Source organism: Aquarana catesbeiana, linkage group LG03 (assembly GCF_042186555.1).
Source record: "Aquarana catesbeiana isolate 2022-GZ linkage group LG03, ASM4218655v1, whole genome shotgun sequence".
NCBI lineage: Eukaryota > Metazoa > Chordata > Amphibia > Anura > Ranidae > Aquarana > Aquarana catesbeiana.
In genome coordinates this window covers 644,795,774-644,820,103 of record NC_133326.1, presented here as the reverse complement: position 1 = coordinate 644,820,103, position 24,330 = coordinate 644,795,774, and the positions used below count along the sequence as shown (strand labels likewise).

At 49.9% G+C, this 24,330-nt stretch overlaps 18 non-coding genes and 9 pseudogenes across 18 annotated transcripts; all 27 read left to right on the top strand.

The window, feature by feature from the left end:
- Positions 1-598: 598 nt before the first annotated feature.
- On the top strand, positions 599-671 carry TRNAK-UUU (transfer RNA lysine (anticodon UUU)). Its single transcript has one exon. It is a non-coding gene; the product is annotated as a tRNA-Lys (tRNA).
- A 566-nt stretch (positions 672-1,237) lies between these two features.
- LOC141135078 (U4 spliceosomal RNA) lies at positions 1,238-1,378 on the top strand. Its single transcript, XR_012243377.1, has one exon. It is a non-coding gene; the product is annotated as a U4 spliceosomal RNA (small nuclear RNA).
- Positions 1,379-2,019: 641 nt separating this feature from the next.
- On the top strand, positions 2,020-2,092 carry TRNAK-UUU (transfer RNA lysine (anticodon UUU)). Its single transcript has one exon. It is a non-coding gene; the product is annotated as a tRNA-Lys (tRNA).
- Positions 2,093-2,651: 559 nt separating this feature from the next.
- On the top strand, positions 2,652-2,716 carry LOC141135413 (U4 spliceosomal RNA; annotated as a pseudogene).
- Positions 2,717-3,844: 1,128 nt separating this feature from the next.
- Positions 3,845-3,966, top strand: LOC141135591 (U4 spliceosomal RNA; annotated as a pseudogene).
- Positions 3,967-5,246: 1,280 nt separating this feature from the next.
- LOC141135077 (U4 spliceosomal RNA) lies at positions 5,247-5,387 on the top strand. Its single transcript, XR_012243376.1, has one exon. It is a non-coding gene; the product is annotated as a U4 spliceosomal RNA (small nuclear RNA).
- Positions 5,388-6,028: 641 nt separating this feature from the next.
- On the top strand, positions 6,029-6,101 carry TRNAK-UUU (transfer RNA lysine (anticodon UUU)). Its single transcript has one exon. It is a non-coding gene; the product is annotated as a tRNA-Lys (tRNA).
- A 559-nt stretch (positions 6,102-6,660) lies between these two features.
- LOC141135076 (U4 spliceosomal RNA) lies at positions 6,661-6,801 on the top strand. The gene has a single exon (XR_012243375.1). It is a non-coding gene; the product is annotated as a U4 spliceosomal RNA (small nuclear RNA).
- A 1,280-nt stretch (positions 6,802-8,081) lies between these two features.
- Positions 8,082-8,146, top strand: LOC141135344 (U4 spliceosomal RNA; annotated as a pseudogene).
- A 1,175-nt stretch (positions 8,147-9,321) lies between these two features.
- On the top strand, positions 9,322-9,454 carry LOC141135850 (U2 spliceosomal RNA; annotated as a pseudogene).
- A 1,005-nt stretch (positions 9,455-10,459) lies between these two features.
- Positions 10,460-10,581, top strand: LOC141135590 (U4 spliceosomal RNA; annotated as a pseudogene).
- Positions 10,582-11,861: 1,280 nt separating this feature from the next.
- LOC141135412 (U4 spliceosomal RNA) lies at positions 11,862-11,926 on the top strand (annotated as a pseudogene).
- A 1,125-nt stretch (positions 11,927-13,051) lies between these two features.
- On the top strand, positions 13,052-13,173 carry LOC141135589 (U4 spliceosomal RNA; annotated as a pseudogene).
- Positions 13,174-13,817: 644 nt separating this feature from the next.
- TRNAK-UUU (transfer RNA lysine (anticodon UUU)) lies at positions 13,818-13,890 on the top strand. The gene has a single exon. It is a non-coding gene; the product is annotated as a tRNA-Lys (tRNA).
- A 566-nt stretch (positions 13,891-14,456) lies between these two features.
- LOC141135075 (U4 spliceosomal RNA) lies at positions 14,457-14,597 on the top strand. The gene has a single exon (XR_012243374.1). It is a non-coding gene; the product is annotated as a U4 spliceosomal RNA (small nuclear RNA).
- Positions 14,598-15,238: 641 nt separating this feature from the next.
- On the top strand, positions 15,239-15,311 carry TRNAK-UUU (transfer RNA lysine (anticodon UUU)). The gene has a single exon. It is a non-coding gene; the product is annotated as a tRNA-Lys (tRNA).
- A 559-nt stretch (positions 15,312-15,870) lies between these two features.
- Positions 15,871-16,011, top strand: LOC141135073 (U4 spliceosomal RNA). The gene has a single exon (XR_012243373.1). It is a non-coding gene; the product is annotated as a U4 spliceosomal RNA (small nuclear RNA).
- Positions 16,012-16,652: 641 nt separating this feature from the next.
- TRNAK-UUU (transfer RNA lysine (anticodon UUU)) lies at positions 16,653-16,725 on the top strand. Its single transcript has one exon. It is a non-coding gene; the product is annotated as a tRNA-Lys (tRNA).
- A 566-nt stretch (positions 16,726-17,291) lies between these two features.
- Positions 17,292-17,432, top strand: LOC141135072 (U4 spliceosomal RNA). Its single transcript, XR_012243372.1, has one exon. It is a non-coding gene; the product is annotated as a U4 spliceosomal RNA (small nuclear RNA).
- A 1,280-nt stretch (positions 17,433-18,712) lies between these two features.
- Positions 18,713-18,777, top strand: LOC141135411 (U4 spliceosomal RNA; annotated as a pseudogene).
- A 1,125-nt stretch (positions 18,778-19,902) lies between these two features.
- LOC141135588 (U4 spliceosomal RNA) lies at positions 19,903-20,024 on the top strand (annotated as a pseudogene).
- Positions 20,025-20,668: 644 nt separating this feature from the next.
- Positions 20,669-20,741, top strand: TRNAK-UUU (transfer RNA lysine (anticodon UUU)). Its single transcript has one exon. It is a non-coding gene; the product is annotated as a tRNA-Lys (tRNA).
- Positions 20,742-21,307: 566 nt separating this feature from the next.
- LOC141135071 (U4 spliceosomal RNA) lies at positions 21,308-21,448 on the top strand. Its single transcript, XR_012243371.1, has one exon. It is a non-coding gene; the product is annotated as a U4 spliceosomal RNA (small nuclear RNA).
- A 641-nt stretch (positions 21,449-22,089) lies between these two features.
- TRNAK-UUU (transfer RNA lysine (anticodon UUU)) lies at positions 22,090-22,162 on the top strand. Its single transcript has one exon. It is a non-coding gene; the product is annotated as a tRNA-Lys (tRNA).
- Positions 22,163-22,721: 559 nt separating this feature from the next.
- Positions 22,722-22,862, top strand: LOC141135070 (U4 spliceosomal RNA). The gene has a single exon (XR_012243370.1). It is a non-coding gene; the product is annotated as a U4 spliceosomal RNA (small nuclear RNA).
- Positions 22,863-23,503: 641 nt separating this feature from the next.
- TRNAK-UUU (transfer RNA lysine (anticodon UUU)) lies at positions 23,504-23,576 on the top strand. The gene has a single exon. It is a non-coding gene; the product is annotated as a tRNA-Lys (tRNA).
- Positions 23,577-24,142: 566 nt separating this feature from the next.
- On the top strand, positions 24,143-24,283 carry LOC141135068 (U4 spliceosomal RNA). Its single transcript, XR_012243369.1, has one exon. It is a non-coding gene; the product is annotated as a U4 spliceosomal RNA (small nuclear RNA).
- The last annotated feature ends 47 nt before the right edge of the window (positions 24,284-24,330 follow it).

The window sequence follows — 24,330 nt, the reverse complement described above, 5'->3', positions numbered from 1 at the left end:
CATGCAGACTGAGATGCGTTAGAGTTGAGAAAGTGAGTCACGGGCCCATTGACACCATAGAGAGCTTTTGTGTCATCACGCAGCCTGGGTAGAACAATCAGTGATTGGCACGCGCCGCTCGTTCTTCACTTGCCTGTAATCCAGAGTGGACTCTACCTCGTTTTTTTGCCTGGGTTTCTTCTGCTGGACCTGGCAACATGAGGCTCAAGGTGAACTGTCTTTATTTGTAACCCAGTCACTGATTAAGAATACTGGAAGCGTGTTGGTCCAGGGTTAAGGAAGCCTTTCGGGCGGTGTCTTTTTGCAAGGCCCTTGTTTCCGGTCAAAGAGCATTGAACTGTAGGTAAAACTAAGGCAGAAACTTTAGGCGTTCTCCACCTGTACCGGACTGGACCCTATCTGCATGGTTGCAGGTTAGATTCTCCCTTTTATCTTCAACCTGTCCTAGAAAATTAAACGGGAGAGGACGATTGGCCAGCCTGGGCAAGCCAAATACTTGTGCTTTCAGGCACCCGGTCCCCTTGGCTGAATGGTCTTTTTCCACCATACATGTCAAGATTCAAGCAGCTTGGACCGCTATGGAGGAGGAGCTTTGAGAGCCCGGATAGCTCAGTCGGTAGAGCATCAGACTTTTAATCTGAGGGTCCAGGGTTCAAGTCCCTGTTCGGGCGGTGCCTTTCACTTACCTATGAGGCCTTTGAGCTGCCAATAGGGCAGTCTTTATGCACATCTGCCGGGAATGCTCACTGGCTCAGAGAGATGAAATGCCCTAACTTCCCCCTTTCTAGGCTCCTGGAATCTGCCAGAAATAAAGGTGGCTGAAGGTGATTGCTTGACCAACTGTTTCCCAACAACCCTTGTCTATGGCAGCTTACCTGGGCTCCAGTTCAGGCATGTTATCTAGCGAACTTTCAACAAAGGCCCCAAATCCTTCCACCTTGGTCTTTTCTCAGCAGCATAGCTGTTCAAACACATACGCTCCCAGTGGCCTTTCAGGACTGCTGTGGGAGAAACGCATCTGACATCTAGGGCCCTGTCCCTTTAGATTCTCCTTAGTTCTTTCAAATGCTAACACTATTCAGTGGGTAAACAATGCCCACTTAGGCATCGTCCCTGTCTCATTAACATGCCAAGTCCCAGAATGCTCAGCGGCCCACTGGATGACACTTATGTGTCTCTCCTCAATGTCAATTTCTCCTCCAAGGAAGGGCAGATGTTGGCAGGCACTGATTTGGTTAGCTTTGCGCAGTGGCAGTATCATAGCCAATGAGGTTCAACTGAGGCGTGATTATTGCTAATTGAAAACTTTTCCCAATACCCCGCCACGATGACTTGAAATACAGTCAGCACTGGCAATTTTTGAGAGTCTCTGAGGAGACTGAGCAATGTGTTTTCAACAGCAGATAAGTGACGGCTTCTTACATGCAGACTGAGATGCGTTAGAGTTGAGAAAGTGAGTCACGGGCCCATTGACACCATAGAGAGCTTTTGTGTCATCACGCAGCCTGGGTAGAACAATCAGTGATTGGCACGCGCCGCTCGTTCTTCATTTGCCTGTAATCCAGAGTGGACTCTACCTCGTTTTTTTGCCTGGGTTTCTTCTGCTGGACCTGGCAACATGAGGCTCAAGGTGAACTGTCTTTATTTGTAACCCAGTCACTGATTAAGAATACTGGAAGCGTGTTGGTCCAGGGTTAAGGAAGCCTTTCGGGCGGTGTCTTTTTGCAAGGCCCTTGTTTCCGGTCAAAGAGCATTGAACTGTAGGTAAAACTAAGGCAGAAACTTTAGGCGTTCTCCACCTGTACCGGACTGGACCCTATCTGCATGGTTGCAGGTTAGATTCTCCCTTTTATCTTCAACCTGTCCTAGAAAATTAAACGGGAGAGGACGATTGGCCAGCCTGGGCAAGCCAAATACTTGTGCTTTCAGGCACCCGGTCCCCTTGGCTGAATGGTCTTTTTCCACCATACATGTCAAGATTCAAGCAGCTTGGACCGCTATGGAGGAGGAGCTTTGAGAGCCCGGATAGCTCAGTCGGTAGAGCATCAGACTTTTAATCTGAGGGTCCAGGGTTCAAGTCCCTGTTCGGGCGGTGCCTTTCACTTACCTATGAGGCCTTTGAGCTGCCAATAGGGCAGTCTTTATGCACATCTGCCGGGAATGCTCACTGGCTCAGAGAGATGAAATGTCCTAACTTCCCCCTTTCCTGGAATCTGCCAGAAATAAAGGTGGCTGAAGGTGATTGCTTGACCAACTGTTTCCCAACAACCCTTGTCTATGGCAGCTTACCTGGGCTCCAGTTCAGGCATGTTATCTAGCGAACTTTCAACAAAGGCCCCAAATCCTTCCACCTTGGTCTTTTCTCAGCAGCATAGCTGTTCAAACACATACGCTCCCAGTGGCCTTTCAGGACTGCTGTGGGAGAAACGCATCTGACATCTAGGGCCCTGTCCCTTTAGATTCTCCTTAGTTCTTTCAAATGCTAACACTATTCAGTGGGTAAACAATGCCCACTTAGGCATCGTCCCTGTCTCATTAACATGCCAAGTCCCAGAATGCTCAGCGGCCCACTGGATGACACTTATGTGTCTCTCCTCAATGTCAATTTCTCCTCCAAGGAAGGGCAGATGTTGGCAGGCACTGATTTGGTTAGCTTTGCGCAGTGGCAGTATCATAGCCAATGAGGTTCAACTGAGGCGTGATTATTGCTAATTGCTTCTCGGCCCTTTGGCTAAGATCGAATCTAGTATCTGTTCTTATCAGTTTCCAGGAGGTGGCGCTTGCTTCTGTCCCTGATCTATGGCGAGATAGAGATGGGATTGCGGTTGCTATGCAAAACCTGCTGGAGTGAAGGTAACCCGGAGCGGTTTGTAGCCGAAAGGGAAGCCTTCTGATGGGGACGGAGAACCATTCGGTCTTGGCGGAGGGTCGGGATCCTGGCCTTCTGGCCTGGATTGGGGCAGCTCTAGCTCTGGACAGTTATTTGGGAGAGAACGCTGGCTCCCCTTGCTCCCACCGGGGGAGCGGCCAGTATTTCCCAAATGTAATTAGGTAGGAGGGGCGGAACGACGGTGAAGCCTGATGGCAAGGGCTCTCTCCAAGCTTCCAGAACTCCATACCTTTCTGACTGGGGTGGGGGCTGCTGTGGTCTGGGCTGTGGGTCAGGGCTTTTTCGAAAAGCCAGTGGTGAATGTGCCCCTGAAGTGGCAGTTCAGGGGTGCCGTATAGTCACGGTGTGAAAGCACTTGATTTTATGGCACCATGGTCACTTCACCACAACACACGTTTTTCGCACCTGCCTCTTGGGCCGGGCCTTTTGGCCAGGACCAGTGGAAATTTTTATGCCTGGCCGGAGGGCCGGCCATTGTATAGCACAATGGCCACTTTCACTCTCCCATCTCACTATCTTCCCCACTCTTTCTTTTACCCCTGTTTGTCACCTTTTTGTCTTTTTTTTTGGTTGTCTTTGTATACACGTTTTGTCACTGTGTGGCGAGTAGGGTGTGGGTCCTCGGGCCTACTCTGAAAGTCTTGGGAGGGGGTGGACATAGGCCTTTTGGCTTGGTTCGCCCTCTCCTTTGAGGGGTCTCTCTTCGGGAGAGCCCCACTGTACTTGGGTTGGTCTGCTTCGGCAGTCCTTCCAGTTGTGGGGGTCCGCCTGGTTTCGGCCGGATGGACCCTTTGTCTGAGTACCTCAGTCCCTGTCTGGAGCCTAACGCCCCGGGGGATCAGGGTAAGGTCCTTCCCTAGTGGAGGACTCTGTACACCCGTTGCACGTTTTTGTGTTTCACTCTCTATGTGTGGGCACTTTTTTTTGGCACCGGGTGGAAGTTTTTGAGGTGTGTTTTGCACGCCACTGGCTTTTCGATAGAGTGATTATTGCTAATTGAAAACTTTTCCCAATACCCCGCCACGATGACTTGAAATACAGTCAGCACTGGCAATTTTTGAGAGTCTCTGAGGAGACTGAGCAATGTGTTTTCAACAGCAGATAAGTGACGGCTTCTTACATGCAGACTGAGATGCGTTAGAGTTGAGAAAGTGAGTCACGGGCCCATTGACACCATAGAGAGCTTTTGTGTCATCACGCAGCCTGGGTAGAACAATCAGTGATTGGCACGCGCCGCTCGTTCTTCACTTGCCTGTAATCCAGAGTGGACTCTACCTCGTTTTTTTGCCTGGGTTTCTTCTGCTGGACCTGGCAACATGAGGCTCAAGGTGAACTGTCTTTATTTGTAACCCAGTCACTGATTAAGAATACTGGAAGCGTGTTGGTCCAGGGTTAAGGAAGCCTTTCGGGCGGTGTCTTTTTGCAAGGCCCTTGTTTCCGGTCAAAGAGCATTGAACTGTAGGTAAAACTAAGGCAGAAACTTTAGGCGTTCTCCACCTGTACCGGACTGGACCCTATCTGCATGGTTGCAGGTTAGATTCTCCCTTTTATCTTCAACCTGTCCTAGAAAATTAAACGGGAGAGGACGATTGGCCAGCCTGGGCAAGCCAAATACTTGTGCTTTCAGGCACCCGGTCCCCTTGGCTGAATGGTCTTTTTCCACCATACATGTCAAGATTCAAGCAGCTTGGACCGCTATGGAGGAGGAGCTTTGAGAGCCCGGATAGCTCAGTCGGTAGAGCATCAGACTTTTAATCTGAGGGTCCAGGGTTCAAGTCCCTGTTTGGGCGGTGCCTTTCACTTACCTATGAGGCCTTTGAGCTGCCAATAGGGCAGTCTTTATGCACATCTGCCGGGAATGCTCACTGGCTCAGAGAGATGAAATGCCCTAACTTCCCCCTTTCTAGGCTCCTGGAATCTGCCAGAAATAAAGGTGGCTGAAGGTGATTGCTTGACCAACTGTTTCCCAACAACCCTTGTCTATGGCAGCTTACCTGGGCTCCAGTTCAGGCATGTTATCTAGCGAACTTTCAACAAAGGCCCCAAATCCTTCCACCTTGGTCTTTTCTCAGCAGCATAGCTGTTCAAACACATACGCTCCCAGTGGCCTTTCAGGACTGCTGTGGGAGAAACGCATCTGACATCTAGGGCCCTGTCCCTTTAGATTCTCCTTAGTTCTTTCAAATGCTAACACTATTCAGTGGGTAAACAATGCCCACTTAGGCATCGTCCCTGTCTCATTAACATGCCAAGTCCCAGAATGCTCAGCGGCCCACTGGATGACACTTATGTGTCTCTCCTCAATGTCAATTTCTCCTCCAAGGAAGGGCAGATGTTGGCAGGCACTGATTTGGTTAGCTTTGCGCAGTGGCAGTATCATAGCCAATGAGGTTCAACTGAGGCGTGATTATTGCTAATTGAAAACTTTTCCCAATACCCCGCCACGATGACTTGAAATACAGTCAGCACTGGCAATTTTTGAGAGTCTCTGAGGAGACTGAGCAATGTGTTTTCAACAGCAGATAAGTGACGGCTTCTTACATGCAGACTGAGATGCGTTAGAGTTGAGAAAGTGAGTCACGGGCCCATTGACACCATAGAGAGCTTTTGTGTCATCACGCAGCCTGGGTAGAACAATCAGTGATTGGCACGCGCCGCTCGTTCTTCACTTGCCTGTAATCCAGAGTGGACTCTACCTCGTTTTTTTGCCTGGGTTTCTTCTGCTGGACCTGGCAACATGAGGCTCAAGGTGAACTGTCTTTATTTGTAACCCAGTCACTGATTAAGAATACTGGAAGCGTGTTGGTCCAGGGTTAAGGAAGCCTTTCGGGCGGTGTCTTTTTGCAAGGCCCTTGTTTCCGGTCAAAGAGCATTGAACTGTAGGTAAAACTAAGGCAGAAACTTTAGGCGTTCTCCACCTGTACCGGACTGGACCCTATCTGCATGGTTGCAGGTTAGATTCTCCCTTTTATCTTCAACCTGTCCTAGAAAATTAAACGGGAGAGGACGATTGGCCAGCCTGGGCAAGCCAAATACTTGTGCTTTCAGGCACCCGGTCCCCTTGGCTGAATGGCCTTTTTCCACCATACATGTCAAGATTCAAGCAGCTTGGACCGCTATGGAGGAGGAGCTTTGAGAGCCCGGATAGCTCAGTCGGTAGAGCATCAGACTTTTAATCTGAGGGTCCAGGGTTCAAGTCCCTGTTCGGGCGGTGCCTTTCACTTACCTATGAGGCCTTTGAGCTGCCAATAGGGCAGTCTTTATGCACATCTGCCGGGAATGCTCACTGGCTCAGAGAGATGAAATGTCCTAACTTCCCCCTTTCCTGGAATCTGCCAGAAATAAAGGTGGCTGAAGGTGATTGCTTGACCAACTGTTTCCCAACAACCCTTGTCTATGGCAGCTTACCTGGGCTCCAGTTCAGGCATGTTATCTAGCGAACTTTCAACAAAGGCCCCAAATCCTTCCACCTTGGTCTTTTCTCAGCAGCATAGCTGTTCAAACACATACGCTCCCAGTGGCCTTTCAGGACTGCTGTGGGAGAAACGCATCTGACATCTAGGGCCCTGTCCCTTTAGATTCTCCTTAGTTCTTTCAAATGCTAACACTATTCAGTGGGTAAACAATGCCCACTTAGGCATCGTCCCTGTCTCATTAACATGCCAAGTCCCAGAATGCTCAGCGGCCCACTGGATGACACTTATGTGTCTCTCCTCAATGTCAATTTCTCCTCCAAGGAAGGGCAGATGTTGGCAGGCACTGATTTGGTTAGCTTTGCGCAGTGGCAGTATCATAGCCAATGAGGTTCAACTGAGGCGTGATTATTGCTAATTGAAAACTTTTCCCAATACCCCGCCACGATGACTTGAAATACAGTCAGCACTGGCAATTTTTGAGAGTCTCTGAGGAGACTGAGCAATGTGTTTTCAACAGCAGATAAGTGACGGCTTCTTACATGCAGACTGAGATGCGTTAGAGTTGAGAAAGTGAGTCACGGGCCCATTGACACCATAGAGAGCTTTTGTGTCATCACGCAGCCTGGGTAGAACAATCAGTGATTGGCACGCGCCGCTCGTTCTTCACTTGCCTGTAATCCAGAGTGGACTCTACCTCGTTTTTTTGCCTGGGTTTCTTCTGCTGGACCTGGCAACATGAGGCTCAAGGTGAACTGTCTTTATTTGTAACCCAGTCACTGATTAAGAATACTGGAAGCGTGTTGGTCCAGGGTTAAGGAAGCCTTTCGGGCGGTGTCTTTTTGCAAGGCCCTTGTTTCCGGTCAAAGAGCATTGAACTGTAGGTAAAACTAAGGCAGAAACTTTAGGCGTTCTCCACCTGTACCGGACTGGACCCTATCTGCATGGTTGCAGGTTAGATTCTCCCTTTTATCTTCAACCTGTCCTAGAAAATTAAACGGGAGAGGACGATTGGCCAGCCTGGGCAAGCCAAATACTTGTGCTTTCAGGCACCCGGTCCCCTTGGCTGAATGGTCTTTTTCCACCATACATGTCAAGATTCAAGCAGCTTGGACCGCTATGGAGGAGGAGCTTTGAGAGCCCGGATAGCTCAGTCGGTAGAGCATCAGACTTTTAATCTGAGGGTCCAGGGTTCAAGTCCCTGTTTGGGCGGTGCCTTTCACTTACCTATGAGGCCTTTGAGCTGCCAATAGGGCAGTCTTTATGCACATCTGCCGGGAATGCTCACTGGCTCAGAGAGATGAAATGCCCTAACTTCCCCCTTTCTAGGCTCCTGGAATCTGCCAGAAATAAAGGTGGCTGAAGGTGATTGCTTGACCAACTGTTTCCCAACAACCCTTGTCTATGGCAGCTTACCTGGGCTCCAGTTCAGGCATGTTATCTAGCGAACTTTCAACAAAGGCCCCAAATCCTTCCACCTTGGTCTTTTCTCAGCAGCATAGCTGTTCAAACACATACGCTCCCAGTGGCCTTTCAGGACTGCTGTGGGAGAAACGCATCTGACATCTAGGGCCCTGTCCCTTTAGATTCTCCTTAGTTCTTTCAAATGCTAACACTATTCAGTGGGTAAACAATGCCCACTTAGGCATCGTCCCTGTCTCATTAACATGCCAAGTCCCAGAATGCTCAGCGGCCCACTGGATGACACTTATGTGTCTCTCCTCAATGTCAATTTCTCCTCCAAGGAAGGGCAGATGTTGGCAGGCACTGATTTGGTTAGCTTTGCGCAGTGGCAGTATCATAGCCAATGAGGTTCAACTGAGGCGTGATTATTGCTAATTGCTTCTCGGCCTTTTGGCGAAGATCAAGTGTAGTATCTATTCTTATCAGTTTCCAGGAGGTGGCGCTTGCTTCCGTCCCTGATCTATGGCGAAATAGAGATGGGATTGCGGTTGCTATGCAAAACCTGCTGGAGTGAAGGTGACCTGGAGCGGTTTGTAGCCGAAAAGGAAGCCTTCTGATGGGGATGGAGAACCACGGGGTCTGAACCAGAGGGTCGGGACCCTGGTCTTCTGGCCTGGATTGGGGCGGATCTAGCTCCAGACAGTTATTTGGGAGAGAACGCTTACTCCTGCCTTGCAGGTGGGGGAGGGAGTGGCAAGTACTTCCCGAATGTAATTAGGAGGAGTGATGGGAGCGACGGCAGAGCCTGATGGTAAAGGGCTCTTTCCGGCTTCCTGATCTCCATATCCTTCCTGTCTGTGGTGGGGTCTGCTGTGGTCTGGGCTGGGTGGTCAGGGCTTTTTCGAAAAGCCAGTGGTGAATGTGCCCCTGAAGTGGCAGTTCAGGGGTGCCGTATAGTCACGGTGTGAAAGCACTTGATTTTATGGCACCATGGTCACTTCACCACAACACACGTTTTTCGCACCTGCCTCTTGGGCCGGGCCTTTTGGCCAGGACCAGGGGAAATTTTTATGCCTGGCCGGAGGGCCGGCCATTGTATAGCACAATGGCCACTTTCACTCTCCCATCTCACTATCTTCCCCACTCTTTCTTTTACCCCTGTTTGTCACCTTTTTGTCTTTTTTTTTGGTTGTCTTTGTATACACGTTTTGTCACTGTGTGGCGAGTAGGGTGTGGGTCCTCGGGCCTACTCTGAAAGTCTTGGGAGGGGGTGGACATAGGCCTTTTGGCTTGGTTCGCCCTCTCCTTTGAGGGGTCTCTCTTCGGGAGAGCCCCACTGTACTTGGGTTGGTCTGCTTCGGCAGTCCTTCCAGTTGTGGGGGTCCGCCTGGTTTCGGCCGGATGGACCCTTTGTCTGAGTACCTCAGTCCCTGTCTGGAGCCTAACGCCCCGGGGGATCAGGGTAAGGTCCTTCCCTAGTGGAGGACTCTGTACACCCGTTGCACGTTTTTGTGTTTCACTCTCTATGTGTGGGCACTTTTTTTTGGCACCGGGTGGAAGTTTTTGAGGTGTGTTTTGCACGCCACTGGCTTCTCGATAGAGTGATTATTGCTAATTGCTTCTCGGCCTTTTGGCGAAGATCAAGTGTAGTATCTGTTCTTATCAGTTTCCAGGAGGTGGCGCTTGCTTCCGTCCCTGATCTATGGCGAAATAGAGATGGGATTGCGGTTGCTATGCAAAACCTGCTGGAGTGAAGGTGACCTGGAGCGGTTTGTAGCCGAAAGGGAAGCCTTCTGATGGGGATGGAGAACCTCGGGGTCTGAAACAGAGGGTCGGGACCCTGGTCTTCTGGCCTGGATTGGGGCGGATCTAGCTCCAGACAGTTATTTGGGAGAGAACGCTTACTCCTGCCTTGCAAGGAGGGGAGGGAGTGGCAAGTACTTCCCGAATGTAATTAGGAGGAGTGATGGGAGCGACGGCAGAGCCTGATGGTAAAGGGCTCTTTCCGGCTTCCTGATCTCCATATCCTTCCTGTCTGTGGTGGGGTCTGCTGTGGTCTGGGCTGGGTGGTCAGGGCTTTTTCGAAAAGCCAGTGGTGAATGTGCCCCTGAAGTGGCAGTTCAGGGGTGCCGTATAGTCACGGTGTGAAAGCACTTGATTTTATGGCACCATGGTCACTTCACCACAACACACGTTTTTCGCACCTGCCTCTTGGGCCGGGCCTTTTGGCCAGGACCAGGGGAAATTTTTATGCCTGGCCGGAGGGCCGGCCATTGTATAGCACAATGGCCACTTTCACTCTCCTATCTCACTATCTTCCCCACTCTTTCTTTTACCCCTGTTTGTCACCTTTTTGTCTTTTTTTTGGTTGTCTTTGTATACACGTTTTGTCACTGTGTGGCGAGTAGGGTGTGGGTCCTCGGGCCTACTCTGAAAGTCTTGGGAGGGGGTGGACATAGGCCTTTTGGCTTGGTTCGCCCTCTCCTTTGAGGGGTCTCCCTTCGGGGGAGCCCCACTGTACTTGGGTCGGTCTGCTTCGGCAGACCTTCCAGTTGTGGGGGTCCACCTGGTTTCGGCCAGATGGACCCTTTGTCTGAGTACCTCAGTCCCTGTCTGGAGCCTAACGCCCCGGGGGATCAGGGTAAGGTCCTTCCCTAGTGGAGGACTCTGTACACCCGTTGCACTTTTTTGTGTTTCACTCTCTATGTGTGGGCACTTTTTTTTGGCACCGGGTGGAAGTTTTTGAGGTGTGTTTTGCACGCCACTGGCTTTTCGATAGAGTGATTATTGCTAATTGAAAACTTTTCCCAATACCCCGCCACGATGACTTGAAATACAGTCAGCACTGGCAATTTTTGAGAGTCTCTGAGGAGACTGAGCAATGTGTTTTCAACAGCAGATAAGTGACGGCTTCTTACATGCAGACTGAGATGCGTTAGAGTTGAGAAAGTGAGTCACGGGCCCATTGACACCATAGAGAGCTTTTGTGTCATCACGCAGCCTGGGTAGAACAATCAGTGATTGGCACGCGCCGCTCGTTCTTCACTTGCCTGTAATCCAGAGTGGACTCTACCTCGTTTTTTTGCCTGGGTTTCTTCTGCTGGACCTGGCAACATGAGGCTCAAGGTGAACTGTCTTTATTTGTAACCCAGTCACTGATTAAGAATACTGGAAGCGTGTTGGTCCAGGGTTAAGGAAGCCTTTCGGGCGGTGTCTTTTTGCAAGGCCCTTGTTTCCGGTCAAAGAGCATTGAACTGTAGGTAAAACTAAGGCAGAAACTTTAGGCGTTCTCCACCTGTACCGGACTGGACCCTATCTGCATGGTTGCAGGTTAGATTCTCCCTTTTATCTTCAACCTGTCCTAGAAAATTAAACGGGAGAGGACGATTGGCCAGCCTGGGCAAGCCAAATACTTGTGCTTTCAGGCACCCGGTCCCCTTGGCTGAATGGTCTTTTTCCACCATACATGTCAAGATTCAAGCAGCTTGGACCGCTATGGAGGAGGAGCTTTGAGAGCCCGGATAGCTCAGTCGGTAGAGCATCAGACTTTTAATCTGAGGGTCCAGGGTTCAAGTCCCTGTTTGGGCGGTGCCTTTCACTTACCTATGAGGCCTTTGAGCTGCCAATAGGGCAGTCTTTATGCACATCTGCCGGGAATGCTCACTGGCTCAGAGAGATGAAATGCCCTAACTTCCCCCTTTCTAGGCTCCTGGAATCTGCCAGAAATAAAGGTGGCTGAAGGTGATTGCTTGACCAACTGTTTCCCAACAACCCTTGTCTATGGCAGCTTACCTGGGCTCCAGTTCAGGCATGTTATCTAGCGAACTTTCAACAAAGGCCCCAAATCCTTCCACCTTGGTCTTTTCTCAGCAGCATAGCTGTTCAAACACATACGCTCCCAGTGGCCTTTCAGGACTGCTGTGGGAGAAACGCATCTGACATCTAGGGCCCTGTCCCTTTAGATTCTCCTTAGTTCTTTCAAATGCTAACACTATTCAGTGGGTAAACAATGCCCACTTAGGCATCGTCCCTGTCTCATTAACATGCCAAGTCCCAGAATGCTCAGCGGCCCACTGGATGACACTTATGTGTCTCTCCTCAATGTCAATTTCTCCTCCAAGGAAGGGCAGATGTTGGCAGGCACTGATTTGGTTAGCTTTGCGCAGTGGCAGTATCATAGCCAATGAGGTTCAACTGAGGCGTGATTATTGCTAATTGCTTCTCGGCCCTTTGGCTAAGATCGAATCTAGTATCTGTTCTTATCAGTTTCCAGGAGGTGGCGCTTGCTTCTGTCCCTGATCTATGGCGAGATAGAGATGGGATTGCGGTTGCTATGCAAAACCTGCTGGAGTGAAGGTAACCCGGAGCGGTTTGTAGCTGAAAGGGAAGCCTTCTGATGGGGACGGAGAACCATTCGGTCTTGGCGGAGGGTCGGGATCCTGGCCTTCTGGCCTGGATTGGGGCAGCTCTAGCTCTGGACAGTTATTTGGGAGAGAACGCTGGCTCCCCTTGCTCCCACCGGGGGAGCGGCCAGTATTTCCCAAATGTAATTAGGTAGGAGGGACGGAACGACGGTGAAGCCTGATGGCAAGGGCTCTCTCCAAGCTTCCAGAACACCATACCTTTCTGCCTGGGGTGGGGGCTGCTGTGGTCTGGGCTGTGGGTCAGGGCTTTTTCGAAAAGCCAGTGGTGAATGTGCCCCTGAAGTGGCAGTTCAGGGGTGCCGTATGGTCACGGTGTGAAAGCAATTGATTTTATGGCACCATGGTCACTTCACCACAACACACGTTTTTCGCACCTGCCTCTTGGGCCGGGCCTTTTGGCCAGGACCAGGGGAAATTTTTATGCCTGGCCGGAGGGCCGGCCATTGTATAGCACAATGGCCACTTTCACTCTCCCATCTCACTATCTTCCCCACTCTTTCTTTTACCCCTGTTTGTCACCTTTTTGTCCTTTTTTTGGTTGTTTTGTATACACGTTTGTCACTGTGTGGCGAGTAGGGTGTGGGTCCTCGGGCCTACTCTGAAAGTCTTGGGAGGGGGTGGACATAGGCCTTTTGGCTTGGTTCACCCTCTCCTTTGAGGGGTCTCTCTTCGGGAGAGCCCCACTGTACTTGGGTTGGTCTGCTTCGGCAGTCCTTCCAGTTGTGGGGGTCCGCCTGGTTTCGGCCGGATGGACCCTTTGTCTGAGTACCTCAGTCCCTGTCTGGAGCCTAACGCCCCGGGGGATCAGGGTAAGGTCCTTCCCTAGTGGAGGACTCTGTACACCCGTTGCACTTTTTTGTGTTTCACTCTCTATGTGTGGGCACTTTTTTTTGGCACCGGGTGGAAGTTTTTGAGGTGTGTTTTGCACGCCACTGGCTTTTCGATAGAGTGATTATTGCTAATTGAAAACTTTTCCCAATACCCCGCCACGATGACTTGAAATACAGTCAGCACTGGCAATTTTTGAGAGTCTCTGAGGAGACTGAGCAATGTGTTTTCAACAGCAGATAAGTGACGGCTTCTTACATGCAGACTGAGATGCGTTAGAGTTGAGAAAGTGAGTCACGGGCCCATTGACACCATAGAGAGCTTTTGTGTCATCACGCAGCCTGGGTAGAACAATCAGTGATTGGCACGCGCCGCTCGTTCTTCACTTGCCTGTAATCCAGAGTGGACTCTACCTCGTTTTTTTGCCTGGGTTTCTTCTGCTGGACCTGGCAACATGAGGCTCAAGGTGAACTGTCTTTATTTGTAACCCAGTCACTGATTAAGAATACTGGAAGCGTGTTGGTCCAGGGTTAAGGAAGCCTTTCGGGCGGTGTCTTTTTGCAAGGCCCTTGTTTCCGGTCAAAGAGCATTGAACTGTAGGTAAAACTAAGGCAGAAACTTTAGGCGTTCTCCACCTGTACCGGACTGGACCCTATCTGCATGGTTGCAGGTTAGATTCTCCCTTTTATCTTCAACCTGTCCTAGAAAATTAAACGGGAGAGGACGATTGGCCAGCCTGGGCAAGCCAAATACTTGTGCTTTCAGGCACCCGGTCCCCTTGGCTGAATGGTCTTTTTCCACCATACATGTCAAGATTCAAGCAGCTTGGACCGCTATGGAGGAGGAGGAGCTTTGAGAGCCCGGATAGCTCAGTCGGTAGAGCATCAGACTTTTAATCTGAGGGTCCAGGGTTCAAGTCCCTGTTCGGGCGGTGCCTTTCACTTACCTATGAGGCCTTTGAGCTGCCAATAGGGCAGTCTTTATGCACATCTGCCGGGAATGCTCACTGGCTCAGAGAGATGAAATGCCCTAACTTCCCCCTTTCTAGGCTCCTGGAATCTGCCAGAAATAAAGGTGGCTGAAGGTGATTGCTTGACCAACTGTTTCCCAACAACCCTTGTCTATGGCAGCTTACCTGGGCTCCAGTTCAGGCATGTTATCTAGCGAACTTTCAACAAAGGCCCCAAATCCTTCCACCTTGGTCTTTTCTCAGCAGCATAGCTGTTCAAACACATACGCTCCCAGTGGCCTTTCAGGACTGCTGTGGGAGAAACGCATCTGACATCTAGGGCCCTGTCCCTTTAGATTCTCCTTAGTTCTTTCAAATGCTAACACTATTCAGTGGGTAAACAATGCCCACTTAGGCATCGTCCCTGTCTCATTAACATGCCAAGTCCCAGAATGCTCAGCGGCCCACTGGATGACACTTATGTGTCTCTCCTCAATGTCAATTTCTCCTCCAAGGAAGGGCAGATGTTGGCAGGCACTGATTTGGTTAGCTTTGCGCAGTGGCAGTATCATAGCCAATGAGGTTCAACTGAGGCGTGATTATTGCTAATTGAAAACTTTTCCCAATACCCCGCCACGATGACTTGAAATACAGTCAGCACTGGCAATTTTTGAGAGTCTCTGAGGAGACTGAGCAATGTGTTTTCAACAGCAGATAAGTGACGGCTTCTTACATGCAGACTGAGATGCGTTAGAGTTGAGAAAGTGAGTCACGGGCCCATTGACACCATAGAGAGCTTTTGTGTCATCACGCAGCCTGGGTAGAACAATCAGTGATTGGCACGCGCCGCTCGTTCTTCATTTGCCTGTAATCCAGAGTGGACTCTACCTCGTTTTTTTGCCTGGGTTTCTTCTGCTGGACCTGGCAACATGAGGCTCAAGGTGAACTGTCTTTATTTGTAACCCAGTCACTGATTAAGAATACTGGAAGCGTGTTGGTCCAGGGTTAAGGAAGCCTTTCGGGCGGTGTCTTTTTGCAAGGCCCTTGTTTCCGGTCAAAGAGCATTGAACTGTAGGTAAAACTAAGGCAGAAACTTTAGGCGTTCTCCACCTGTACCGGACTGGACCCTATCTGCATGGTTGCAGGTTAGATTCTCCCTTTTATCTTCAACCTGTCCTAGAAAATTAAACGGGAGAGGACGATTGGCCAGCCTGGGCAAGCCAAATACTTGTGCTTTCAGGCACCCGGTCCCCTTGGCTGAATGGTCTTTTTCCACCATACATGTCAAGATTCAAGCAGCTTGGACCGCTATGGAGGAGGAGCTTTGAGAGCCCGGATAGCTCAGTCGGTAGAGCATCAGACTTTTAATCTGAGGGTCCAGGGTTCAAGTCCCTGTTCGGGCGGTGCCTTTCACTTACCTATGAGGCCTTTGAGCTGCCAATAGGGCAGTCTTTATGCACATCTGCCGGGAATGCTCACTGGCTCAGAGAGATGAAATGTCCTAACTTCCCCCTTTCCTGGAATCTGCCAGAAATAAAGGTGGCTGAAGGTGATTGCTTGACCAACTGTTTCCCAACAACCCTTGTCTATGGCAGCTTACCTGGGCTCCAGTTCAGGCATGTTATCTAGCGAACTTTCAACAAAGGCCCCAAATCCTTCCACCTTGGTCTTTTCTCAGCAGCATAGCTGTTCAAACACATACGCTCCCAGTGGCCTTTCAGGACTGCTGTGGGAGAAACGCATCTGACATCTAGGGCCCTGTCCCTTTAGATTCTCCTTAGTTCTTTCAAATGCTAACACTATTCAGTGGGTAAACAATGCCCACTTAGGCATCGTCCCTGTCTCATTAACATGCCAAGTCCCAGAATGCTCAGCGGCCCACTGGATGACACTTATGTGTCTCTCCTCAATGTCAATTTCTCCTCCAAGGAAGGGCAGATGTTGGCAGGCACTGATTTGGTTAGCTTTGCGCAGTGGCAGTATCATAGCCAATGAGGTTCAACTGAGGCGTGATTATTGCTAATTGAAAACTTTTCCCAATACCCCGCCACGATGACTTGAAATACAGTCAGCACTGGCAATTTTTGAGAGTCTCTGAGGAGACTGAGCAATGTGTTTTCAACAGCAGATAAGTGACGGCTTCTTACATGCAGACTGAGATGCGTTAGAGTTGAGAAAGTGAGTCACGGGCCCATTGACACCATAGAGAGCTTTTGTGTCATCACGCAGCCTGGGTAGAACAATCAGTGATTGGCACGCGCCGCTCGTTCTTCACTTGCCTGTAATCCAGAGTGGACTCTACCTCGTTTTTTTGCCTGGGTTTCTTCTGCTGGACCTGGCAACATGAGGCTCAAGGTGAACTGTCTTTATTTGTAACCCAGTCACTGATTAAGAATACTGGAAGCGTGTTGGTCCAGGGTTAAGGAAGCCTTTCGGGCGGTGTCTTTTTGCAAGGCCCTTGTTTCCGGTCAAAGAGCATTGAACTGTACGTAAAACTAAGGCAGAAACTTTAGGCGTTCTCCACCTGTACCGGACTGGACCCTATCTGCATGGTTGCAGGTTAGATTCTCCCTTTTATCTTCAACCTGTCCTAGAAAATTAAACGGGAGAGGACGATTGGCCAGCCTGGGCAAGCCAAATACTTGTGCTTTCAGGCACCCGGTCCCCTTGGCTGAATGGTCTTTTTCCACCATACATGTCAAGATTCAAGCAGCTTGGACCGCTATGGAGGAGGAGCTTTGAGAGCCCGGATAGCTCAGTCGGTAGAGCATCAGACTTTTAATCTGAGGGTCCAGGGTTCAAGTCCCTGTTCGGGCGGTGCCTTTCACTTACCTATGAGGCCTTTGAGCTGCCAATAGGGCAGTCTTTATGCACATCTGCCGGGAATGCTCACTGGCTCAGAGAGATGAAATGCCCTAACTTCCCCCTTTCTAGGCTCCTGGAATCTGCCAGAAATAAAGGTGGCTGAAGGTGATTGCTTGACCAACTGTTTCCCAACAACCCTTGTCTATGGCAGCTTACCTGGGCTCCAGTTCAGGCATGTTATCTAGCGAACTTTCAACAAAGGCCCCAAATCCTTCCACCTTGGTCTTTTCTCAGCAGCATAGCTGTTCAAACACATACGCTCCCAGTGGCCTTTCAGGACTGCTGTGGGAGAAACGCATCTGACATCTAGGGCCCTGTCCCTTTAGATTCTCCTTAGTTCTTTCAAATGCTAACACTATTCAGTGGGTAAACAATGCCCACTTAGGCATCGTCCCTGTCTCATTAACATGCCAAGTCCCAGAATGCTCAGCGGCCCACTGGATGACACTTATGTGTCTCTCCTCAATGTCAATTTCTCCTCCAAGGAAGGGCAGATGTTGGCAGGCACTGATTTGGTTAGCTTTGCGCAGTGGCAGTATCATAGCCAATGAGGTTCAACTGAGGCGTGATTATTGCTAATTGAAAACTTTTCCCAATACCCCGCCACGATGACTTGAAATACAGTCAGCACTGGCAATTTTTGAGAGTCTCTGAGGAGACTGAGCAATGTGTTTTCAACAGCAGATAAGTGACGGCTTCTTACATGCAGACTGAGATGCGTTAGAGTTGAGAAAGTGAGTCACGGGCCCATTGACACCATAGAGAGCTTTTGTGTCATCACGCAGCCTGGGTAGAACAATCAGTGATTGGCACGCGCCGCTCGTTCTTCACTTGCCTGTAATCCAGAGTGGACTCTACCTCGTTTTTTTGCCTGGGTTTCTTCTGCTGGACCTGGCAACATGAGGCTCAAGGTGAACTGTCTTTATTTGTAACCCAGTCACTGATTAAGAATACTGGAAGCGTGTTGGTCCAGGGTTAAGGAAGCCTTTCGGGCGGTGTCTTTTTGCAAGGCCCTTGTTTCCGGTCAAAGAGCATTGAACTGTAGGTAAAACTAAGGCAGAAACTTTAGGCGTTCTCCACCTGTACCGGACTGGACCCTATCTGCATGGTTGCAGGTTAGATTCTCCCTTTTATCTTCAACCTGTCCTAGAAAATTAAACGGGAGAGGACGATTGGCCAGCCTGGGCAAGCCAAATACTTGTGCTTTCAGGCACCCGGTCCCCTTGGCTGAATGGTCTTTTTCCACCATACATGTCAAGATTCAAGCAGCTTGGACCGCTATGGAGGAGGAGCTTTGAGAGCCCGGATAGCTCAGTCGGTAGAGCATCAGACTTTTAATCTGAGGGTCCAGGGTTCAAGTCCCTGTTTGGGCGGTGCCTTTCACTTACCTATGAGGCCTTTGAGCTGCCAATAGGGCAGTCTTTATGCACATCTGCCGGGAATGCTCACTGGCTCAGAGAGATGAAATGCCCTAACTTCCCCCTTTCTAGGCTCCTGGAATCTGCCAGAAATAAAGGTGGCTGAAGGTGATTGCTTGACCAACTGTTTCCCAACAACCCTTGTCTATGGCAGCTTACCTGGGCTCCAGTTCAGGCATGTTATCTAGCGAACTTTCAACAAAGGCCCCAAATCCTTCCACCTTGGTCTTTTCTCAGCAGCATAGCTGTTCAAACACATACGCTCCCAGTGGCCTTTCAGGACTGCTGTGGGAGAAACGCATCTGACATCTAGGGCCCTGTCCCTTTAGATTCTCCTTAGTTCTTTCAAATGCTAACACTATTCAGTGGGTAAACAATGCCCACTTAGGCATCGTCCCTGTCTCATTAACATGCCAAGTCCCAGAATGCTCAGCGGCCCACTGGATGACACTTATGTGTCTCTCCTCAATGTCAATTTCTCCTCCAAGGAAGGGCAGATGTTGGCAGGCACTGATTTGGTTAGCTTTGCGCAGTGGCAGTATCATAGCCAATGAGGTTCAACTGAGGCGTGATTATTGCTAATTGCTTCTCGGCCCTTTGGCTAAGATCGAATCTAGTATCTGTTCTTATCAGTTTCCAGGAGGTGGCGCTTGCTTCTGTCCCTGATCTATGGCGAGATAGAGATGGGATTGCGGTTGCTATGCAAAACCTGCTGGAGTGAAGGTAACCCGGAGCGGTTTGTAGCTGAAAGGGAAGCCTTCTGATGGGGACGGAGAACCATTCGGTCTTGGCGGAGGGTCGGGATCCTGGCCTTCTGGCCTGGATTGGGGCAGCTCTAGCTCTGGACAGTTATTTGGGAGAGAACGCTGGCTCCCCTTGCTCCCACCGGGGGAGCGGCCAGTATTTCCCAAATGTAATTAGGTAGGAGGGACGGAACGACGGTGAAGCCTGATGGCAAGGGCTCTCTCCAAGCTTCCAGAACACCATACCTTTCTGCCTGGGGTGGGGGCTGCTGTGGTCTGGGCTGTGGGTCAGGGCTTTTTCGAAAAGCCAGTGGTGAATGTGCCCCTGAAGTGGCAGTTCAGGGGTGCCGTATGGTCACGGTGTGAAAGCAATTGATTTTATGGCACCATGGTCACTTCACCACAACACACGTTTTTCGCACCTGCCTCTTGGGCCGGGCCTTTTGGCCAGGACCAGGGGAAATTTTTATGCCTGGCCGGAGGGCCGGCCATTGTATAGCACAATGGCCACTTTCACTCTCCCATCTCACTATCTTCCCCACTCTTTCTTTTACCCCTGTTTGTCACCTTTTTGTCCTTTTTTTGGTTGTTTTGTATACACGTTTGTCACTGTGTGGCGAGTAGGGTGTGGGTCCTCGGGCCTACTCTGAAAGTCTTGGGAGGGGGTGGACATAGGCCTTTTGGCTTGGTTCACCCTCTCCTTTGAGGGGTCTCTCTTCGGGAGAGCCCCACTGTACTTGGGTTGGTCTGCTTCGGCAGTCCTTCCAGTTGTGGGGGTCCGCCTGGTTTCGGCCGGATGGACCCTTTGTCTGAGTACCTCAGTCCCTGTCTGGAGCCTAACGCCCCGGGGGATCAGGGTAAGGTCCTTCCCTAGTGGAGGACTCTGTACACCCGTTGCACTTTTTTGTGTTTCACTCTCTATGTGTGGGCACTTTTTTTTGGCACCGGGTGGAAGTTTTTGAGGTGTGTTTTGCACGCCACTGGCTTTTCGATAGAGTGATTATTGCTAATTGAAAACTTTTCCCAATACCCCGCCACGATGACTTGAAATACAGTCAGCACTGGCAATTTTTGAGAGTCTCTGAGGAGACTGAGCAATGTGTTTTCAACAGCAGATAAGTGACGGCTTCTTACATGCAGACTGAGATGCGTTAGAGTTGAGAAAGTGAGTCACGGGCCCATTGACACCATAGAGAGCTTTTGTGTCATCACGCAGCCTGGGTAGAACAATCAGTGATTGGCACGCGCCGCTCGTTCTTCACTTGCCTGTAATCCAGAGTGGACTCTACCTCGTTTTTTTGCCTGGGTTTCTTCTGCTGGACCTGGCAACATGAGGCTCAAGGTGAACTGTCTTTATTTGTAACCCAGTCACTGATTAAGAATACTGGAAGCGTGTTGGTCCAGGGTTAAGGAAGCCTTTCGGGCGGTGTCTTTTTGCAAGGCCCTTGTTTCCGGTCAAAGAGCATTGAACTGTAGGTAAAACTAAGGCAGAAACTTTAGGCGTTCTCCACCTGTACCGGACTGGACCCTATCTGCATGGTTGCAGGTTAGATTCTCCCTTTTATCTTCAACCTGTCCTAGAAAATTAAACGGGAGAGGACGATTGGCCAGCCTGGGCAAGCCAAATACTTGTGCTTTCAGGCACCCGGTCCCCTTGGCTGAATGGTCTTTTTCCACCATACATGTCAAGATTCAAGCAGCTTGGACCGCTATGGAGGAGGAGGAGCTTTGAGAGCCCGGATAGCTCAGTCGGTAGAGCATCAGACTTTTAATCTGAGGGTCCAGGGTTCAAGTCCCTGTTCGGGCGGTGCCTTTCACTTACCTATGAGGCCTTTGAGCTGCCAATAGGGCAGTCTTTATGCACATCTGCCGGGAATGCTCACTGGCTCAGAGAGATGAAATGCCCTAACTTCCCCCTTTCTAGGCTCCTGGAATCTGCCAGAAATAAAGGTGGCTGAAGGTGATTGCTTGACCAACTGTTTCCCAACAACCCTTGTCTATGGCAGCTTACCTGGGCTCCAGTTCAGGCATGTTATCTAGCGAACTTTCAACAAAGGCCCCAAATCCTTCCACCTTGGTCTTTTCTCAGCAGCATAGCTGTTCAAACACATACGCTCCCAGTGGCCTTTCAGGACTGCTGTGGGAGAAACGCATCTGACATCTAGGGCCCTGTCCCTTTAGATTCTCCTTAGTTCTTTCAAATGCTAACACTATTCAGTGGGTAAACAATGCCCACTTAGGCATCGTCCCTGTCTCATTAACATGCCAAGTCCCAGAATGCTCAGCGGCCCACTGGATGACACTTATGTGTCTCTCCTCAATGTCAATTTCTCCTCCAAGGAAGGGCAGATGTTGGCAGGCACTGATTTGGTTAGCTTTGCGCAGTGGCAGTATCATAGCCAATGAGGTTCAACTGAGGCGTGATTATTGCTAATTGAAAACTTTTCCCAATACCCCGCCACGATGACTTGAAATACAGTCAGCACTGGCAATTTTTGAGAGTCTCTGAGGAGACTGAGCAATGTGTTTTCAACAGCAGATAAGTGACGGCTTCTTACATGCAGACTGAGATGCGTTAGAGTTGAGAAAGTGAGTCACGGGCCCATTGACACCATAGAGAGCTTTTGTGTCATCACGCAGCCTGGGTAGAACAATCAGTGATTGGCACGCGCCGCTCGTTCTTCATTTGCCTGTAATCCAGAGTGGACTCTACCTCGTTTTTTTGCCTGGGTTTCTTCTGCTGGACCTGGCAACATGAGGCTCAAGGTGAACTGTCTTTATTTGTAACCCAGTCACTGATTAAGAATACTGGAAGCGTGTTGGTCCAGGGTTAAGGAAGCCTTTCGGGCGGTGTCTTTTTGCAAGGCCCTTGTTTCCGGTCAAAGAGCATTGAACTGTAGGTAAAACTAAGGCAGAAACTTTAGGCGTTCTCCACCTGTACCGGACTGGACCCTATCTGCATGGTTGCAGGTTAGATTCTCCCTTTTATCTTCAACCTGTCCTAGAAAATTAAACGGGAGAGGACGATTGGCCAGCCTGGGCAAGCCAAATACTTGTGCTTTCAGGCACCCGGTCCCCTTGGCTGAATGGTCTTTTTCCACCATACATGTCAAGATTCAAGCAGCTTGGACCGCTATGGAGGAGGAGCTTTGAGAGCCCGGATAGCTCAGTCGGTAGAGCATCAGACTTTTAATCTGAGGGTCCAGGGTTCAAGTCCCTGTTCGGGCGGTGCCTTTCACTTACCTATGAGGCCTTTGAGCTGCCAATAGGGCAGTCTTTATGCACATCTGCCGGGAATGCTCACTGGCTCAGAGAGATGAAATGTCCTAACTTCCCCCTTTCCTGGAATCTGCCAGAAATAAAGGTGGCTGAAGGTGATTGCTTGACCAACTGTTTCCCAACAACCCTTGTCTATGGCAGCTTACCTGGGCTCCAGTTCAGGCATGTTATCTAGCGAACTTTCAACAAAGGCCCCAAATCCTTCCACCTTGGTCTTTTCTCAGCAGCATAGCTGTTCAAACACATACGCTCCCAGTGGCCTTTCAGGACTGCTGTGGGAGAAACGCATCTGACATCTAGGGCCCTGTCCCTTTAGATTCTCCTTAGTTCTTTCAAATGCTAACACTATTCAGTGGGTAAACAATGCCCACTTAGGCATCGTCCCTGTCTCATTAACATGCCAAGTCCCAGAATGCTCAGCGGCCCACTGGATGACACTTATGTGTCTCTCCTCAATGTCAATTTCTCCTCCAAGGAAGGGCAGATGTTGGCAGGCACTGATTTGGTTAGCTTTGCGCAGTGGCAGTATCATAGCCAATGAGGTTCAACTGAGGCGTGATTATTGCTAATTGAAAACTTTTCCCAATACCCCGCCACGATGACTTGAAATACAGTCAGCACTGGCAATTTTTGAGAGTCTCTGAGGAGACTGAGCAATGTGTTTTCAACAGCAGATAAGTGACGGCTTCTTACATGCAGACTGAGATGCGTTAGAGTTGAGAAAGTGAGTCACGGGCCCATTGACACCATAGAGAGCTTTTGTGTCATCACGCAGCCTGGGTAGAACAATCAGTGATTGGCACGCGCCGCTCGTTCTTCACTTGCCTGTAATCCAGAGTGGACTCTACCTCGTTTTTTTGCCTGGGTTTCTTCTGCTGGACCTGGCAACATGAGGCTCAAGGTGAACTGTCTTTATTTGTAACCCAGTCACTGATTAAGAATACTGGAAGCGTGTTGGTCCAGGGTTAAGGAAGCCTTTCGGGCGGTGTCTTTTTGCAAGGCCCTTGTTTCCGGTCAAAGAGCATTGAACTGTAGGTAAAACTAAGGCAGAAACTTTAGGCGTTCTCCACCTGTACCGGACTGGACCCTATCTGCATGGTTGCAGGTTAGATTCTCCCTTTTATCTTCAACCTGTCCTAGAAAATTAAACGGGAGAGGACGATTGGCCAGCCTGGGCAAGCCAAATACTTGTGCTTTCAGGCACCCGGTCCCCTTGGCTGAATGGTCTTTTTCCACCATACATGTCAAGATTCAAGCAGCTTGGACCGCTATGGAGGAGGAGCTTTGAGAGCCCGGATAGCTCAGTCGGTAGAGCATCAGACTTTTAATCTGAGGGTCCAGGGTTCAAGTCCCTGTTCGGGCGGTGCCTTTCACTTACCTATGAGGCCTTTGAGCTGCCAATAGGGCAGTCTTTATGCACATCTGCCGGGAATGCTCACTGGCTCAGAGAGATGAAATGCCCTAACTTCCCCCTTTCTAGGCTCCTGGAATCTGCCAGAAATAAAGGTGGCTGAAGGTGATTGCTTGACCAACTGTTTCCCAACAACCCTTGTCTATGGCAGCTTACCTGGGCTCCAGTTCAGGCATGTTATCTAGCGAACTTTCAACAAAGGCCCCAAATCCTTCCACCTTGGTCTTTTCTCAGCAGCATAGCTGTTCAAACACATACGCTCCCAGTGGCCTTTCAGGACTGCTGTGGGAGAAACGCATCTGACATCTAGGGCCCTGTCCCTTTAGATTCTCCTTAGTTCTTTCAAATGCTAACACTATTCAGTGGGTAAACAATGCCCACTTAGGCATCGTCCCTGTCTCATTAACATGCCAAGTCCCAGAATGCTCAGCGGCCCACTGGATGACACTTATGTGTCTCTCCTCAATGTCAATTTCTCCTCCAAGGAAGGGCAGATGTTGGCAGGCACTGATTTGGTTAGCTTTGCGCAGTGGCAGTATCATAGCCAATGAGGTTCAACTGAGGCGTGATTATTGCTAATTGAAAACTTTTCCCAATACCCCGCCACGATGACTTGAAATACAGTCAGCACTGGCAATTTTTGAGAGTCTCTGAGGAGACTGAGCAATGTGTTTTCAACAGCAGATAAGTGACGGCTTCTTACATG